A 21284-nucleotide genomic window follows, 5' to 3' on the forward strand; every position below is an offset into this window, starting at 1 on the left:
AGCCTTTGTGAACAGTCTGCTAATTGTACAATATTACATGTGATTAAGGCTGCTGAACAACTGTCCTCTGTTAAATACTATTATGGGACCAGAAATGCAGTTAAAAGGAGATCACAGTCCAAGACACAAAATCAGTTCAAGAATACTTTTTAATACAGAAACACTTAAAGAAATAGTTTTGCTTACCATGACAAGGAGGTAACTTCCTTCTCCGCTTTCTCAATTCCTTTAAGCAAACTAAAAAAGTTATAAAGCCATCTGAGACATCTTTTTCTCAGACTGAAGCAAGATTTTGTTTCAGATCTACAGAAATCAGCCAAGTTTTTTAAAATGTTCAAAATTAACATTCAAAACTTTTGAAATCACTGTTCACAGCAAAGCTAAGATTTCAACAATCCTTTACCAAGCGAGAGATCTATTCAAAAGCACAAAACCAAAACCAAACAAAACAACCCAAATAGGCCAACAGGAAAGGACTAAGGTGGTTGTAAGGGGTACAGAGAACAGCATGATAGTACTTTTACTGCATAAAAGATCATAAATAAAAATCTAAACACAACAGGAAAGGCTTCTAGATTTAAAGCATCAAGGAAGAAACATTGCACCACTGATTCTTGGCTAAGAACTAACACACTATGAAAATGAAGGAAAGCAAAACTTTTGGCTGCCGTATGCCACAGCAATGCAGTAGAAATTTCATAACTCTAGGAAAGGAATGATGTACAGATGCCAATATTGGTTCTCTTCTGTGCTGATTTGATGGCATTTTTTTGGTGTCAGATGAAGTTAACAAATCTGGCTGAGAGAAGTCAGATCTGTCAATCCTTTCATCTTTACATGCATATCCTTAAGTTCCACTTTTCTTGCAAGTGTAACATTTTACACCTTTCATCCTTTCAGTTCTTGACACAGAAATCATTTACACTTTTAAAGAACTAATGTACTGAACCATCTTGGGTAGATTTCGAACTTAAAAGCATTTGAATAAGTTATCAAAAGTTTTAAGTTATTGGTTAAAACAATGAGATTACAAACTAGTGATGTAGAAGGCTAATTGAACAAAGCTATCCAAGAATATATCCATTGTTGTAGGAAAGCAAAATAAATAGAATAAGTATAAAATGTAAATGCTTTTAGGCTATTACTATCAAAACTTAAGCCCCTGTATATAAGGAGAAAAATGCTGATACAGTCACATTCATTTGGTAAAACAGTATATTTAAAGGTCTCTGTGGGTACTGTTGTGAGAGAGTGGAACAGATAAAGCAAAACAGCCCCCAAACACAGACTTCTCCAGCTGCTCAGAATCTCTACAAAACTCTGAGGACAAGAATAAAGCAGAGACTATCCTCTCCTCCCTATCCCCCATGCACACACAGAGGCAGCCTCCCTGCTCTGCTGGCCCTCTCCTACAGGCTGAGATCAATGAAGGCTGGCTGCAGACATCCCCCCCACTTAAGGATGCTCGGTACTATTTACAGTATCCAGTGCAGTGGTTTTGCAGTTCTGGTGAGAACAATGTAAGTGGCTGAAGAGCAGAGGGAGAAAAAAGAGTGCCATTGGGCTTGACCTCTTTGCGAGGATATTAAGAGAAACAAATGCTTCCTATGCCCTTTCCTTTCTCCTTGGGACAGATATTACTGGGCTCATTAAGTAGAAAGGGCCAGGCTCTGCACTGCTTCTGGACAGGGATATATAGAGCTGCCTTGGCCTTATGACACATTGGTGAAACTGGCGTGGAGACAGCTGTGGAGGAGGTAATGGCTGCAGAGTGATTTGATAGCTTCAAGAGCTGCTCCAGCTTAACACATAACAGGCTCCCCAGTGAACAGGATTCCTTCTGAGCCTGACAGGGGACCCGAGTGCAGCCTTCCCCTTTGCTTTCCAAGTATGCACCCAACACTTTGTATAGAAGACAGCAAAAGGCTTTTTTTTAATAAATCCCATGCGAATTTTTCATTGAGAAAGACTGAGCCACCTGAGCCACTCCAAAAATAAAATTAATTCTGATATAATGGAAACCATCAGTCTCTTTCCTGAGGTAAAAGAAACTTGTCTCTACTTATCGGATTCCAGTGCTTACAGAATAATGCATGTTACAATTTTCTGTTCCTATTGTCTTATCTGGGAAGTCAACTCTTGGGAGGTATCAATTTTATAAGATTAAAAGTATAAGCCTCCCCTTGCCTACTCATTTTTTCAATATTTAGAAAGAAATATAAGCCTTTCTTTGCCTAGTTATTTTTTTCTAAACTTAGAAAGAAATCAAATTCACAGAAAATTCGCTGTCACTCTTCTAAAGTGAAACCTTGATAGAAAAATCTTACCTTTCCAACACCCATGTGTGTATTTTGCTACACTAGTCACATTTGTTACCATCATCTCCAAGAAGTAAACTCCCATACAGTAAAGACTGTAAGTGCTGTAGGAAGTTACCAAACTCAGGAACATCCACAAAACAACAGAGGAGGAAATTAATGCTTATGTTATTTTTTCCATTTTTTCCCCATTTTTTAAGTGGAGAAAAATTTAGAGCCAAATCTGTATTTTTTATGCATATGCATGAGCTGAGGTGTAAAATCTATCCTACAAAGAAAGAGCCAGACTTTTATTGGAATGTTTATTCCTCTGCAGATTTTCTTCACGAAGAAAAAAAAGTAATGATATTTTTTGCACTCTTATTTTTAAATTGTAGACTGTGGATGAAGAATAACAGGATAAATTACAATTCAGCATCAGGTCCATTTAAAGGTGAAAGATCCTTCAGAAAAACAGAGACCAGACCACACCAAGTTCTATCAGCACTGATAATGGCATTGTCGCTATTTGAAACAACTCCCTGCTTTCAAATAAAAATCTACCAAGCCAGGTAATAAAATCATGTTATATTTTTCTATATTCTTTCTGCACACAAGCTAAAAACTAAATAGATAATCTGATAGCATTTCCATCTATGACAGAACCAATATGCCAACATTGATCCTGACTCTTAGTGTGAACCTCTCATTTTTTAAAATACAAAGTTTTTAGAAGTATCTACTGAAGAGATGTGTAATTGTATGCCATGCTGAAACCTTGATGCATCTTACACTGACATTTCCCACTGCAAATGTCCCTTCTGCAGAGTTTTTTTCTGCATTCATTCTGCTGCCTTTTATTTTCCTTGCTATTCCTTCTGGAGTTTTTCACAATCTTGGTTAATCTTGACTAAGCTAGGGCATTTTTTCCTTGTCAGCAAAGCTCCATCTCACAATTCAACCTTTCTTACACATCATTAGTAGGTGTACTGAATTTATCCAATACCCTTTAATGATCCCAGAGGGACACCACTATTAGACTTTTTCTAGCTGAGAAAGCATTTACTTTGAGTTATTTTCTCTCATTCTTTTCTAAATTAGGACATGATCTTTGGGATTCATACCATCGCTGCCTTTATTTCTGTATTTGTTCTTTTTATTCATAGATTCAATAAAATACTGAAAAAAATATTAGAAGATAATGAAATTCCATTGACCTGGACAACCTTTCTTCAGAATTTAGCAGAGGTTTCCACATTTTTCTGGCTAGTTTGCTGAATGATATTAAAAAACAAAAAAAAAAAAAAAAGCCTTACTAAAAGATTTTGAAAATAAAAATAAACTGTCTGCTACATTTTTTTCCTATCCACTATTTTTTCTTTGCAAGGCTTAGAAAGAGTGCATTTATTATTGGTGGCTTACTGGTTCTTACTCATCACATTATACTTTACCCAGGAGCTTTGTAAGTCATATTCCAATTTCTTCCAAGGCTATTTAAGTGTGACTTCTCTTTCCATGTTGTCAGGCTGACAAATTTCCTCTCTTTTGAACAAAAAAAACCAAAAAAACTCAAAAACCAAAACAAAACAACCAAGCCAAAAAGTAAAATGTTGTGTAACTGTAAAATCAGCAGTGTAATCACTATTTTGATTAATTCAATTTTCATCTTAATATCTCAGTTCATGTCCTTTAGAGTAATGCTGCCTAGTCTTAGTGATTCTACTTCAAAATAATCTCATGTAGTTTTCTTACTCTTCTTTTTTTAAAAAACCCAGCTTTTAATAATGGCTACTTTGGCAACCTTCTAATACTTTAATACTTAATTTTACAATATGTTTTTTAATACTGCAATGAAATTATTTGCTTTTCCTGAAATTACCTTCTCCTTTCCAGCTGCTACTTTTGGAGCCTACTTAATTTTCCTGGTTTTTTTTCTTTTGTGTATTTAAAAAAAAAGTCTTTTTTTTCAGTCAATACTTGAATAGTTGTACTATTAGAATTTGGAAAGTGATACTTGCAAAAAATGGAAAAACAAGTACATCAAATAGTCTGCAACAAGGATAGTGAAACAATAATTGTAGTAGGCATAATGGAATAATGGAACAAAATTATGCTCATTTTTTGCCATTTGATTTGCATAAAATTGGCAAAAATGAGAGGCTACGCATGCATTGATCCCTGTCTTGTCTTCTAGATGTCATAAAAAGAATTGAGTAGATTAAATTTTCCCTCAGTATTAATGTTGAAATAGACTTTATATGCCAAGAATCTAACTGGCGTATTGTATTCATTCAATGCAACTATTTTCAGTAATGTGAAGAAATTACTCTCTTGCATAAATATAACACTTTGTCAAGCACACAAGCAGTTATTTAATTAGCTGAAGACATTAATTTCCATAGCTTCAGATAATGGTAGAAATAATAATTATTAAGAATTACATTATTTCCCTGAAGTATCAAGGTTTATTGCCACAGACAAGCGCAGAGAGGCGTGTGGTACCTCCTGTTCGTGTACCTGGGCACTGGTGGTGCTGCAGGGGGGAGGCTGAAGAAGCTGTGGCATGAGATGCTGACCTGATCCATGCCCTCAGCCAGGGATAAAGGCTCAGGATGTGCCATGGGCAGGTCTGGCTGCACAGGTGGACATGGAGGGTAGCTCCCTCTGGGACTAACTGCTAAAGGGAAACCACCTCACCAGCCTGGCAAGTTGTTCCTCACAAGCAAAGCTTTGGACCACTTTGAAAAGGTTCCAGAGAAAAAAGTCTGCAGGCTTTTCTCCCTGCTCTTTTCAGGCTATAGATTTAGAATCTGTGTGATCAAAGCCAAGGAGGGCAGGAGAGTCTGAGAGAACTCAAAAGGTTCCAAGAAAGGGAGAATGCAAAGTGAGCCAAAAAACACCTGCAGTACAGATCCACAAGCAGAAACACAGAATCAGTTTGGGTGGAAAAACCTTAGAGATCTTTGAGTCCAACCTATGACCCAACACCATCTTGTGACCCAGACCATGGCCATGTCCAGTCTTTCCTTAAACCCCTCCAGGGCTGGTGACTCCACCTCTCTGAGCCACCCATTCCAATGTCTAATCACCTTTCATGCAATGAAACTCTTCCTCTGCCAACCTGATGCAGTGTAAGGCTTTGTCTTCTGTCACTGGTTGCTTGGGAGAAGAGGCTGAACCCCCATCTGGCTCCAGCCTCCTGCCAGGGAGCTGCAGAGAGTGACAAGGTCATTCTTGAGCCTCCTTTTCTCCAGGCTAAACAGCCCCAGCTGCTCCTCAAAGAACTTGCACTCCAGACACTGATGGAAATATCTGTCCAACACCAGCTGAAAAATAGGAGAGACAAAGTGCATGTAATGACAGGCTGAAACCAAAGTTTTTTTCTGATCAGAAGGCTCTTTCAATATCAAAGCTACTGGAGATATCCAAAGGGCAGAAACTGGAAGGACCTAAAGCTCAGGACTCGTAGGAATGGGAATACATTCCCTAGTAGGGTGAGAATACAGATATCTGAGGCTCTCTTTGAAAAAGAGATTAAGGCAAGACGTAGTTGTCTGTCCAGTTCTTCAGATGTGCTAGGGACTGCTTTTTTATTTCACAAAGTGGAGGAAATTACACAGAAAGTAGATCTTTTAGATTTAATTCGAATTATTAGGAGGAAGTGGTTGGGAACCTTAACGTGGAAGTTAATTCAAGAGAAGAAGATAATAAAAGTGGTAAGTCTTCCATTCTTCCTTTGAATTGCAACTAACAAAATAAGAGTAAGGGATTTCAAATAGCTCAGGGAAATACAAGTATCTAGCAGTGATAAGGAAAAAAAATAATGTAAGAGATAAAGACAGGACAGCAAATTATTCTAACATGGAGAAAAGATTAGAAGTACATCAAAAATTAAGATGATTACATCAAGAATTCTTTAACAATCTGAAAATCTAAAAGAAAACCATAAAATATAGAAAAAATACACATATATAATGGCAAGTATAAAGAAATAGCACAAGCAAGCCAGAATGAAATGCAAAAATGCTGCAGCACAGAATAAGCCACAAGTGGCATGATGATATTCATATTCAGTTCAATTGGGACAGATCTGTGCTGGAAATAATAGTAACTTCTACATTGCCTTGTATCAGAAGACTGCTGTTTTCCACAAGAATTATGCCACATTACAATGCCTTGTCAATCGTTTTTGACCCATTTGCCTCTCCAAATTCTCTATCTCATACTGATCTATAGCTCTTGAATTCCTCTAAAAGGAATTTCACAACTCAAAGCAAAGATTGTAGAGTTTCATTTCTTCAGGTGCCTTTCCCAGTCATGCTGACTTTAACTGTCCACTGTCATTACAGGATGAGACGTGATTCTGGCCCACTGAAATTAATCCCATGTATCACTGTGTACGTCTGTCAGAGTCACACGTGGTCATATTAAATATTAAAATGATGTTCAAAACAAGATTATGAAATACGATTTCCAACTGTGTCTCACAGAGAATTTCTGTGGCTTCATCACTCCTAAAAAAAAGTTATTACCTGTGTATAAGTATCAAGAGAGCCACACACTGAAAAGTAATACTGAGGATATCTCTAACAACAAATTGTTGTTTTATGCCATGAAGACAAACAGCTTCAGGCTATAAAAAAGCCTGAGAAAAAGAAGGTTTAATAAAATCTTGTGGAAAAAAAACTTGGATGCAAAATATTCTTACTTCACAATGCTCTTTTACACTGCAATATAAATATCTGTATTTTGTGCCTTCCCCTTAGTTTTCTAGCCTATGGAAGGTTGCTTTGTCATTTATCAAAAAAGTAAGATGAGAAAAATCCTAATTTGGTCTGAGTTGCTTTCCATCCATGTAATTAATTCAAATGTCTAATTACACTGACAGATATTTTTTGTAATAAACTTCGTCCATGTAATTTACTGTCTGAAAAGCCACTATAATTTAAGGCATATTATAAAGTTTCATCCTAATATTAAAAGGTTGACATACATGTGCACACACATAAACATGAATGTGCACACAACACTCACACAAGTAGCAGACTTCTAAAATTTTTAATTGTTCTAGGATTTTTATTGTTTTTTAGTTCACCTTACCTCACCTACATACACACCTTATTCCAGACTCTGCCTTTATGAAGTAGAAATATCCAGGTATTGCTCCCCTTGCTGAAAGGAATTGTCTTCAGCAAGGCACCAATAATACCTCAAACAAAAAGGTTCTTTGATTACCAAGGCTGGCTATGAACACCTGCCAAATATAAAATGAATGCAAATTTTATAAATAACTGTTAGTATTCCTGTGAGTATTTTGGAGAAAAAATAATGCTCATATCTCTGTGAGGAATGTCAGAAAATTATACCTGCAGAACAATAGTGCATCATGTAAAGGGTAGCTTTCACAAACTTGTATGGTCTAGAATTAAAGAGAATAAACTCAGGAATTTCAGCCAGGGCCTCAAGGGAAAACTATTTTATGTGCCTGTGATGGATCATTGCCTCTTAACTAGAAGAAAATACTGACAGTACAGTCAGCTTCCTAAAGGAGAGAATGCACAAACCTCTCTGTGGAATGGTGGCAGCAATTCACACCTGAGGAATTCTAAATCCAGCAAAGCCTCATGTAGCTGCTGGACAGCTGGTGCTGTCTCCACCTCCAGAGGCAGCATAAAAACAGAGGTGATGAAATCCATGTGGGAGATAAAAAACTTCTTCATGTTTAGTGACCTCAAAAAGAAGATGAACATTGAAAAGACAGACCTCATCTGAGCATGGCAATGTGACATTGTCTTTAGCAAGCATTCAGCCAAACCTGTGAAAAGCTTGAGCTTTTCTCTTGGTACCTCCAAGAGAAGACATTTCACATTCAAAATTAATTTGTAAAGTTTAACCGTAAGAACATTCATTTAAGAAATTACTACTTCACCTTTTTTTCTTTCTTGATCACCAATTTGGGATCAAGAATCGGAGCAGAGAATCCTCCTCCATGTCCATGTATTTGAATCAGAAGTTAAGATCTGATTATGTGGTGGAAAGCAAGGGGGTAGCCCTGGAAAAGTTAGGAGAGTTTTTGCAAAAAAATTATGGAAGGGAAAAAGTATGTAAACAGATGAGTACATTACTTGAACTCTGGGCAAAAACAGAGCCTACACTCTCCAAATCTCAAAAAAGTCCTTGTTTCACAAATTTGACGGTTTTCTTTGCCTAATGACTGCTCTCTGGCTTTACTTCCAAAACTTTTGACATTGTGTCTGTGCAAAAACCACTACACTGCATATTATACAAAAGCTGTCTCCCCTCACATGCCTGTGTCAGAGGATATCTGCATGATGAAACAAGACCAGAAAAGTCCCTAAATTAAGGGAGAAAGAGAGTGGGAAGGCAAAAGTCTGTCACACTCTCTATTATGGCAGCTGATTTTCACATCTGCAGAGAAATATAAGTGTAATTCAGATGGCTTGTCAAGGGAAATATGATTGAATTATCTCTACAGCCCAGCTGAAAGGTGAAATTATGAGCAACCTGGAATTAAATTAAAAACCTAAACCCATTAAAGTATTCAGATTTCCAAGACTAAGATAAAAGTGGAAACCTTTGAAATTAAGCAGTCTTCCTACCCTTATCTCTGAAGCTGGAGACGCTGCTGGCTTTGGATAACACAAAGGAAGCCAGACTGGATTATTGCTCATTTGAACACTGGTTCTCAAATGCACCATATTTTCCTCAAGAAACGAACATTATTCATTTCAGCTTATACTGGATATCAAAGTAGCTGTAGAAAAGGACACAAAATAAATTACCAACCATCCTTTGATCCCAACACACTCCCACTGCTCCAGTTCCCCACTCCAGAGAACAATGTGAAGGAACCAAATCTCTTCCCTCAGCACAGAGCTGCACATCCTGAATCTTGCAAAGCTCATTCCTTTTCTGAAGAATGTCTTTATTCTTAAGAAATTTGAAACTATGCACAAGATTTCCTCAAATGACAGTTTTCTCACATGATTTCTCCCTTGCCTTCAAAGTGATTCCCCCTAAAATATAATTTGTAAGTCTCACCATTTCTGGCTTGAAGAGACAAAGAAATAGTTCTCTTTGAGGAATCAAAGTCTATTCATCCATCCCATCACAAGGAAGTACATTTCTGTACAGATGTATTCCATTCTCATGTGCAGTATAAACAAGAAAACAAATGTGTTTTTCTATTTAAACTCATTTTCATATTGGGGCAGTCTCACTTTTGCCTCATGCAAAATAAATTCTTGTCTGCTTTCATAAAGGTATTTAGAGAATAATAATGATAAAACAACACTGTCTAACCTTTATTCTCAAAAGTGCAGTTACAGGCTGAGTCACAGCCTGATAAATTAATACAAAAACTTATAAAACCCCTATATAATCTCACAAAACCATAGTTCAAATAAAGCCACGAGAGATCAGAATCAAACTTGCTTCACGTGTAACAAAGTGAGACCCACACTTCTGTGTATTCATTTATTCAGGTGATGCACCCACATCCCTTTCCTTCTGTCTGTTTACAAAGACTTCAGGCCAGGCACCTTTCCTTTGAAACTTGCACAGCATTAACACAAGCCCCAGTCCCAACAAGGGTTAATGGATAGAACATTAATAGAAATATTTACTTATAATATTAATGTTATAGTTATTGGGGAAAAGCTATCACCTTTCAGCTGCATTTTGAATATAAGCTAGATTGAAGGCAAAACTGTTCCATAGCTCCTGATCCCTTCTGCCTCCACAATGGAACCAGCTCCATTCCTCAGTGACTGAGGAGCAATAGCTAACTTACCCTGATATGAGCTACATCAAAGGGCACAGAATTACCTGGAGGAAGCTAAATGAAGAAATAATTATTATGATCATGCTTCTACAATCAAAATTTTCCAGTAATGTTTTTACAGCCATCAGAAACTCTTCAGTGGAGAAAAGTCATTACTGTACTATTCCTCAAGCATTTGCCTATATGCCAGATAACAATGTTGATGTCAATGGAGACTCCCTTAATAAACATTTTTTTTAATTTGACTTCAAATATAAAACATCTAAAATGGTATTACTTCTTCCATCATCAAAATATTATGCTGGTGTAGTTAAATTTCTCTTTAGCCTTGGGTTTGGATTCTACAGAATTAAATATTCCATCTCAAACCACATATGGTAGTTCAGTGATTTACACCTCATCTAATTTTGCTAGACGTCAGAAGCCCTTTTAATGAGTGCTTGGAGGGTTTCATTCCATTATAGTTCCAAAGAAGCTGATGCTGCATTTTCTTTCAAATTCAAAAATTTAGTTGGCTGACATCCAACTTGCAATCAAATAATAATGAATTTTTAAAACAACGCCTTCCCAGGCAGAATCTCAAGAATAAAATGGAAAAAAATTACAAGAACAAATGTCTCAGATTTATACACCTCTTTGCAGCAACTGTCCAGAGGATGAAGCACATTGCTAGAATCTCTCAGAAATAGAACCAGTAAGATTTGGAATGCTTCTTCGTCTAAAAAACTAAAAATAATAACAATCTCACATGTTCACTGTTCCTGCTGGATTCAAAAGAATAAACTAAAAGCAAACACAATCTGAAAAAAACATCTATTTAAAACCTCCTTTACTGATATCTCTTCATTGCACTGGACAGAAGGAAAGCACAGTAGAAACCTAAATATATACACACAATCAAGGAAGATAGACAGGATTGATTTTGGGAAACCATGGCAGAGAACAAACACTAAACAGGAGATTGGAGTACTAGGCTCAATTCTACCACTGGTTTTCTATATGGGCAAGTCAGAGAATTCCATTTATCTGCACTTAATTTCAAAACCTACAATAGCCTTTACAATGCACCCTTTCTTCTACTCATCCTCCCCCTCTTCTGCCTACCTGTTTTCACAACATCATGTATGAAAAACCCCCTGCCACCCAAAAAGCAAAGGCTCCTCTGTGCATTCCTGCAAGCAAAGCAAAAGAATGACCCCAGAATGTTACCACAGACTGTTTGGAGAACAGTGAACAGAGAATTTCCCAATTTGTTTATACCAGGTTTGAATGAGCTCACTTTCTTCTGCCTTTCATCTGATGGGTTGTAAGAGTTCTCTCCCAGTTATAAAGATGATTTTCATAAATGAAAACACAATTTGTTATCCCAGTGAAAAGTATATGGCCAGATGGAATACACTTCATGTGTATAATTGAGGAGCAGTCTTGGTGAGCAGAAAGGTGAGTTGTCAGGAGCTGTTGAGGTGGCCAGGTGCTCTTTGTGATGATATTTGTAAACTCATCTACCACCAACAGTTAAAAACCAGTTATTTATTTATTGTTTTAATACCACAAACTTCCAACTATCATCTGATCTGTTAGCTAAATGTTTCCATATTAAATATCAGCAAAACAACAAAGATCATTCTAGCCAGAACTTAATCAAAACCCCGTTCCCCTGAATATAAACAAAATCTTGCCATCCCATGCACGTTGCTTTCCTGCTTGTTCTGAGAGTAAAAAGATACTAATTTCCCCTTATTTCTTCATGTAAGGCTGTAGGTTAGGTGATAGTTCAACTTTTATACAGAAGCAATTTTTATTTCCTGAAAGATAGGATTATGTCTTTGGATGTAGTGACCCTCCTTCAGATCCTTTTATTTCCATAGAAATATGAAGCTGAAAGGGAGGTCACCTAGCCCTGGCTTTCTCTTTTTTAATCTAAAAGAGTCCCAGTTCACAGTCTTTCTTTAGAGATCATATTTTCTAGACCTCTGACTGGTCTCTAACATCTCTCACAACTCTGTTCCAAAACCTGCTTTGACAGTTATTCTTTTGTTCTGAAAGGGAATAGATTCTAAGGCAAAATTTAATTATTATTTAACTTTCCTTTTCCCTTTTTCTTTGTCCTTTTTTTTTTTTTTTCTAATTTCTTCACTAGTAAATGCAACCATGGTAAAGATTCTTTTCCAGTTATAACATGTCCTAAGTGTCATAATAACTTCCTCAGCTGCTGAGCATGCTCTCTTTTTATATGTGTGCATAATTTACTAGCACATAACTAACATTATTTAGAGTTTAACATTCATCAACACACTAAGTATTACTTTTGTGAATAGCCTCAAAAGATGTTTCTCATTATTTCAAAGTGCACTCCTTTACTGTGGACTGAAATTTCCTTGACAGAAAGCATTTTGCAGTGCTTTTTCTGTGTTATTACATGCACTAAAGATTAAGAAATTGAGCAATATAATTTTTACCATTGGATAAATGAGAAAAATATTTTCTTATGACTGGTTGAAGAGATTAATGCACTGACTCAGTACATTTCTACTATTTTCATGAAATGAATATAGTAATCAGCCCTGGAATTTTCATAAACATTCTAAAACACAGACTGAAATTAGGCCACCTTGGAATACTGTGATCATTTCTATGCAAATGCCTTGCAGTCCTCTCTGATGTTGCATTTTTCAGGATGTCATCTTGGAAAGTTCTTGAAAATACTCCTCTTGTGAAGATATTCAGGACATAGTGACTCTATGAACTCCATTATTTTTTAGTGAACATAGTGCAAAGTAAGGATTGTTCTTGTTTTCAGCTGCATGGCTAAGTAGATATGGAAACAATAAATGTTATTGAAGGTCCCAAAGGAAGTCATGGAATTCTTAGGGCAGGGAGGGACCTTAAAAATCATCCCAAAAGTTCCAACCCCCCTGCCATGGGCAGGGACACTTTCCACTAGACCAGGTGGAAGTAAAAGACAACAGCTAAGTTAAGTAGGTGGGTGGAAGGAATGTTTGCAGATAAATGGCCTTACACTGCTAGAAACACCTCTTCCAGAGCAGCACATTTTTGAGACTCTGCAGGAGTTCACAGGTGCTACCTCAGTCTCTTTTCATTCTCTGTCTCACTAAAGGAATTTTGTCTCTAAGACTCTCAAGCCAGAGTTGGATTTTTCACTTTTAGTTTTAATCAAAAGGTACTGGTGCACTTTGTAAATAGCAGAACAATTTTTTACCTGCCTCACTGCAGGAATTTTATCTTTTCCCTCTTCTTTAAAGTAATTTTTTAGCCTGAAAAAAAACCTCACTCCACATTTACTAAAATATTTTACCCAAAAAAATTAGTGATGATGCAAAGTGGGTAGCAAACCCAATGCAGTGGTTACGTTATTATGTTAATACACATTCCAAAAGATGCCAAATATTTCACCAGGTGGAAACCACCATTATTTTAAAAGAAAAAAGGCATATCAGCAGAACCCCTGTAATGAAATTACTCCTGGAAGTCTGGAGAGTTCATCTGTTGGAATAGCAGGTTTTCAATGGGTGGGAGCTGTCAATTTTTCTTAGCTTTAAAGGTATGAACTTGTTAGATATATACTTGCTCCTGATGGCCAAAGAAAAATACCGAGGTAGGATTTTAAATGCAACCTACTGGTTTAAAAATGAGTGCTGGATCTTCTGATGGTTTTGTTTCTTCCTTCCAAACTGCTTTTCTTCTGCTTCCAAGAACCCTGAAGCCAGTGACCTTCCATCATCCTCTGGAATCAAGGCTGCAGTACCTAACATTGTTGGAAATGGGTACCTGCTTTCTTTGGATTCAAAACCAAAGTTACAATATTCTGACTTTTAAGTAATAGTATAAAATATCCACTTTCATTGCAGTTTACGAGAAAGGCTTTTTAACAAATTACATGTACATTTAGGCTTTTTCTCTCTACCTACCAGATAATAAATGCTAAGCACAGGGAGCTCTGCAATCAGCAGTATTGAGCAAATTTGCCCACTTATCTCTTCATGATTCTCTGAACCCGTATTCCTTCATCTGCTGCATTAACAAATTCAGAACCAGTAATCTGGAACAAAAACTGGCTCAACCACTTGGCTCAGAGCTATCTTACCAGGAAAAAGAACAAAATAAACCCAACAAACCACAACCCACATCACTGCCCCCATGTAATTCAGAATATAGTTGCTGTATCTTCAGTAACAGAATTGCTAGAACCACTCAGTTAATCAGTCCTAAATACTGCCCGTCATGCTAGATAGCCTTGTTTTGTAAATACCCATATTCTCACTTTGGCACTGGACAAACTCTTTTCAGATACAAAACCAGTCACACATTTTCCAAGTTGTTGGGAAATAACCCAAGTGAGATTATAAACAATGGAATCTGAGAAACTGGCTTGATGCCTTTGCAAAGGCTTTGATACAGACTGTTGGCTCGCTCCAGCATTTTGAAAACAGTTAAACACATTTTCCTGGTAGCAGTGTTTTTCCATTGTTGTGCTATCCCAGCATGGGATCATAGCAGAGAGTGATGCTTTCTAGGCATAAAATAGAGTCTGACCAACCAGAAACTGGGAGTGAGTGTGACAGGAGTGCAGAAAGGGGAAGAGGGAGGGTGTGAGTGGCTCAGCACCTCCAGATGTAGAGACCTGCACAGAGAACGTTTATAACTTCTCCAGAACTGCATTTCTTTTGAACCAGTAGAGTAAGCAATCACTGTTTTGAGGAGCTGTAAAATCACCTGCTTAAATTACTACATGTCTTGGGAGTGAGAAATAAACTGTAAATTAAAGAGAGCACAAGACTGGAGCTTTGGAAAGCAACATGGAACTGCACTACAGGTATCTTTAAAAAGGCTGCTTTGTGTCTGGGAGAAAAGTGAAATTTTTTGGATTCTAGATCCAGAAAATACCATGACAATTCAGGGGATTATGGCTCCAATTCAGAGGAATGGAAACTTCAATGAAATCTGAACCTGGGCTATAAGCAGATATTCAAATTGCTCCTTATTAAGCAAAGGGCTTAGCTGTTTGTTTAATTTATATCCAGTCAAAATGAAAGAAATTTCATCATATGCTTAAATGCTTTTCTAAATTAGAAATTCACAACCTTTTTCTGGAAACTTATAAGGAATATTTACAGCAGCATGGACATGGTGCAGCATATTTCCCTATTTCAGTATAGCCACAGTGCCACAGCTACTAAATGCAGTCTTTGTCTAGTTTTAAAAATTAATGAATCCTGTGGGAGCTTTATTAATAGTCAGAACTTAATTGCTTTACAATGCCTTTCACTCCAATCAAGAGCATTTCTAGCAGCTTCCTGGACTGTAGCAGTGACAAATCATTCATCCCAGCAGTGAGGGATTATCCAAAACTATAGTGTAGCACTGGAAAAGGTTTTCCTCCAACAGAGTTTATGTTGTGGATTTCGTTACTGTGTTTGCTTCTACCTCACATCACCTTTATGTATGAGAAAAACTGAAGTAAATCAATATTTTCCCTGGTTTGGCTCTCTGAATTTAACTACAGCTTGACCTTTCTTGTCCTTGTCAAATCCATTCTGTGCAGTAAGAGGGGAATTCACTTAGTTCTTGCCCATCTGAAGGTAAGACTTTTAACTAGCTGAATAAACAAAATACACCTGGCAATTTCTTCCTCTCTCTATAAGCAATTCTTTCTAAAACTGTTCTGGGTTTTACATAGTGAAATACTTGAAAAATGTGACCTACTACTCACTGCAGTAACTAAGAATCTTTTCTTAACTTCAGTGGCCTTTGGATCATGATCTAAATGAAAACTGTTTCTGTTTTTCTGGTTTTCTGTTTTAAGACAAATAAGAAAACAGAATTTAAAGGGGCACATTGTTTCAAACAGACACATTCAATTCCTTAGTAACAATTTAAGAAGTCACAAGGGAAATGAGTTTTCACGGTCTCATCATTTCTTTGATGTAAAAGTGCACACTCCATCTTTTTGGCATTTTGTTCAACAGCAGAGCACATGAAAAAAGAGCCCCACTGTGCATAAAGAGAATAAAATATGTTCAAGAAGAAACAGGAAAAGAAATTCAGGTTAATATGAAGGTCAACCTTTTTCTGTGCTTCAAATCTGCACTTTGCTGAGATCATAAAGAGAAATAAAAAAAGCTTTAATCTTCATTGCTGTCATCCCTTAGCTGGAGAAGAATTAAAATCCAAACAGAGATGTTTTGGCTGATTTTAGAGTGGTAAATTACTCATAGATTTTAAATTATCTGTTCCTGAAATACCAGACCTTATATGGCTCAGACTGTACTTATTATAAAATAAAGCCAGTACCTCATTAAGGGCATTAACAAACTCCCAGACCATTTTTACATTCTGCTCACCTCTTTATTCACAGAAGGGCAGTGCAGCAGCCACAACAGAGCCAGTTTGGACAAACCATCTCCCATGCCCATCTCTGTGACTGTCCCCACACCACATCTGAACTGAACCCCAAGAACCAGCTGGAGTCTGATTTAAAGGTCCCTTCCAACCCAAAGCATTCAATAAATCTGTAACTCTAAGCACAAGACACTCTCACTCTCATCAAGTTCAGGTATTTGGGGTTTGGGGTAAGGTTTTTTTTTAACTTAAAAAAAACCCAAACCAACCAAACACAAAAAAAAAACCAAGCAGGAGCATAAGCTGACAGGGCTGCTACAGAAATATTTCATTAGCTACTTTAAAATTTAACTGAAAATGGTTTTTTAATGCCAATATTTTATTAATCTACTCAGTTAACTCTCCTTTGCAGGAGAACTGCTAGACAATGACAATGCCTTCTATTTATAACCTATCAGAGCTGAAAGTCAATTTTCTCAATCATGTACTGCGAGTATGTTTTACTAGAATTGGTGGAAATAGTGCAAATTGTCTCTTCTGCCTAACTGCATTCTTTTCCCCCTTAAAAGTGAAACATTAGTACAAAAAGTGGTAGTGACCAATTTAAAAAAAAACCCACAAACCTGTCTTCCAAGTATTGCACTGTCTGGGCTGCATGATATGAGATAAAATACAAGCAGGCAGGAATGTGTATTTGAGGTAACACAAAGAGGATAGAAAAGGTTTTCACACAGAGAAGAATTTCCTTGTCATTTAAAACTATGAACATGTAACTTGGACATGCTAATTGATAATATTGGGGAAAACCAAGAATAACTCTTACCTGTGATACTCTTTAATGGCTAAATGTTAATAATTATAATAAATCAGAGGAAACTGTTTGGCAGTTTCTTAGAGAGAAGACAATAAATATAGCATATTTTGCTGATGTCTTTGCATATTTACTTTAAGCAGTACTCCCTAGGAATGCCCATTGAACAGGGAAGCTGGTATCCATGTTCTTCTTCTGCTCTCTAACCACAACTGTTATTTTCCTTTTCCCTTTTTGTATAGTCATCTGGGAAAGAGTTCATAATTCAAAAATTAAGAGCTTCCAATTTTGGTCCTGTATCTTTCTTTCCTGTACTAAAGTCTTCCATTATAGTTCATCAGAGGACAAAACGGTCCATTTTTCTGCTTTTTAATGGGAGGATCCATAATTAACAATGTTTTAAAAATTTAGCAACTACTGGAAGCATAGCTTAGGGCACCCCCAGAATGAAAAAAATTGTTCAGAGATGCCTCTGTTTTCCACCTCATACAAAGAGCTGTTTCAACTCCTACATGTGGAGTAGGAACCACTTTAAATGGATCTGGGAAGGTGAATAACTGTCTGCTTCTACCCCACAGCTGGCCCTACTGCGCCCCAAACAGCCCCCCCAGCAGCTAATTAAAAAAAATTACAGTGAATATCCCTACCTGATTGCCAAATAGTGGCAAAAGTGAAGAGGAGTGAGAAAACACAGCCATTCTGTTTTATGAAATCCATACTGCAGCAACAGTGGCTGCTGTACACCTCACCATTTGTTCAGGGGAAAGAAAAACAAGCAAGGATAGCAATATTAAGATTTTTCCAACTCTGATCCAGATGTAAAACACGTTTTATTTAGCCTGCCTGAGGCCAGCAGCTCTCTGTGTGAGCACAGAGCTCAGTGCTGTGCTACGTTAGCCTGGAGTGGCTTTGAAATATAATTCTGTTCCCTTTGATTTTTTTTTTTTTTTTATTGTGTTAATCTCCCCTGTTTAAAATGGTGGTGTTTAACTGGGGGAATTCACCAGCTCAAGTGTTCCATGGGAATATGCTCCCTTATTTGGCATCATCTAGGAAAGAGGCTGATTAAATGCACCACCAGCTTCATGATTTTTAGAAGAGAAGAGGGAATAAGTAAAGTCACAGGTTGAGATAAACAGCAGCAAGAGATTACAGCATGAGAAAGAAATTTATTTGGAATAGAAAACAAGAAATAAATATTTTTCTCTCCACCGTGAGCAAACTCTACATTTCAATTCTCTGGCCTACTGCCTTTAGCTCTCATTTTAGGCTTCTTGTTCTACTGAATATTTTTGCACCAGAATTTTAAAATCTAATGTTTTTCCAGTACCAATTTAAAGCTTTTCTTCACACTTTCATCCTTTAGTAAGAAGCACAGACACAAACATACCTATTCTACTTTTTGTTCCTTAGTAGCTCAAGTGCAATTTATGCTTTTGCTTGTTCAGTCCCTCAAGCACATTTAAATAATGTAGCTGACTGGACTCCTTATGAAGAATTTTGAAACTATTTCTGAGCAGAATATTTACTCAGTGACTAGAGAAAATCTCCCCAGTATTTTTATACAAAATATTTGCATGTGAAAGTGGGACATTTAAACTATTCAGAGATCGTATCCCTCCAGTTAAAAAATTCATGGGTGCTCTGCAGAAAATATAAACTAGTCCTTCTCTGTAGCTGTATTAAATCCATCTTGTGTAAGGCTATAGGGGTATTAAAAATATTCTCTTTATAACCATGGACACTGGAACTGGTGTGAATAATGGACTTACAAGTGGCTGCAGGATCTGCTGCCTCATCCTGGGAATTGCACTGTTATTGATTTCCTGCCCATGAACCCTTCTCCCTTGCCCTTCCACCCGCCTCCACAGTGGCTGCTCTCATGAAGGATATCCTATTGAGAGCCCCTAATGATCAGGCTGAAACTGCACAGCAGCAGTAATGTGCAAATGTGTGTTTGTGGGCTTGGGGCTTCTTTTTTGTTTTCTAAATAAAAATGCTCTTTAGGATACGCGTTTTTCATCCACACTCGCGCTTGCCTTTGGACTTAGCAGGGAGGGCACGGGCGCATTAGGCAGCCTGACAGGTTGTTATTCTACTGCCCAGGGTGTGCTTCATGGGCCATTTTGGCATTGATTCCCAGCCAAGTTCTGAAGAAGGTCACTGCAAACTACTGTTTGTTATTACATCACCACAAACTGTGCTGGTTTTGGCTTTGAGGCTCACTCAAAGCCAGTGGAAGGCAGAGCCATGCCAAGTGTCAGAGAAAGTATTTCTTTAGAGATGATACCTATCAACAGCACAGCGAGTGCCAGAATTCCTTCTCCAGAAAAATAAAGAATATATCCTGGAAGAGACTGGAATATCCTGGAATTAACAGTACACAAACAGAACCACTGAAAAGAGTACCCCAAAACACCCAGCTCTAGCACATCTACATTGATTTGGCAAAGCAGATAATAGCTTTTCTACTTGTTAAGAAGAGAAATTGTCAAGAGCACATGTAACAGTTACTAACATATAAACTGCAATTTTATAATGCTTTAATAATGGTGGTGAAAAATAGACACACAACTGGCACAGGAGAAAGAAGGAAAACTATCATCTTAAAAGTTAAATTGGTACAAAGCCAAAGAAAAACATTATTTTAATAAGATTGCTGAGGAGTATCACCCTTTTAGAATTTTGCACAAATTATCTGTCAAACTATTTAGGAATAGATGTCTTGTCTTAGCCAGAAATATACATTCAGGGGAAAAAAAAAACTTAACCAGCTGCCAATCCCCTGACTTATTGTCAATCAAATGGCACTATAAATGAGAAAGAGATTATTGTCAGGCCAGTCACAATGAGGAGTTCAAATCACAGTTCCCAGACTTATTGTCAGTCAAATTGTATTATAAACAAGAAAGATAGGGCTGTCAAACCAGCCACAATAGGAGGGCCCTTAATACATAGTACAAGACAAAGGAAAAAAAATATATCCAACATATTATAAGAGAAAATTCACGTGAAATGGAGCAAATACTGACTCTAATAAACAGCTTGATGTCCCCATTTTGGCTTTAAATGTGTCTCACCTGTGTGCCAGGGTGTAGGTGAAAGAAAAGGGGAACCACGTTTCTCACCACACACCCTGGAGTAGAAACTTGTCTCCATCAAGTGTGTGGGGAAGAGAGTGTTGCATCCACTGCAACCAAAATAGCATCACTAATCTGTCTGCACCCTGGGAAGCCTTGACAGGTGGTTCTCAGCCATCTGCATTTCTTCTCTCCCTTTTAAATTCTTATCCCTTTGCCAGCACTGGCCAAATTCTGGCTCCTGTGTGTGCACAGGCTGTCTGGAGAGGAACAGAGCACCAAAGCGAGGTCAAGGGAGGGGAACAGATGAGAATCTCTTGCTTGGGTAATTAGTTCTGATCCTTGCAAGGCTAAGCAGAAATTTGGCGAGCAGGGCATGTGCACCCAGATGGCTGAAGTCTAATTTGGGAATGACAGAGAAAGAAGAAGAAAGAAAAAGCAGGATCACAACCAATATATCCATTCACAATTTATTCCATTCACTCTTTCTGCTGTTGTCTTTTTTTCCTACATTTATATAGAGATTCCTCTGGGTCACTCTTTCAGCCTCCCTCAATCCTTGTCTTTTCTTGAGATGTTATTTGGTTTGACAGTAATGCTGCCTTTAAAACATTAGTGTAATTGAACAAAAATGTTACATCCTCTCCTTCATACTTAACCTTTAAAGGACACATTTATTCAAAAATACTCTTCAAGGCCCTACTTTTGACTTTCTGGCTGAATACACCCACAGGATTCCCCAAATTTATCATGAATATAATAATGCAGGAATGAAAAATATGATAATGCTTGGTCTTTTTTTACATTTTAGCTGAAAGTGCAATCTTCATTTGTGGAAAAGGTCAGTATATTCTTTAGGTTTTCTATGTTCAGTGCCATAGTTTCCACAGTTTCCTATATACTAGTTATACAAAGAAGATGTAGCTTAATCT

Source organism: Cyanistes caeruleus, chromosome 8 (assembly GCF_971803275.1).
Source record: "Cyanistes caeruleus chromosome 8, bCyaCae1.hap1.1, whole genome shotgun sequence".
NCBI classification, from domain to species: Eukaryota; Metazoa; Chordata; class Aves; order Passeriformes; family Paridae; genus Cyanistes; species Cyanistes caeruleus.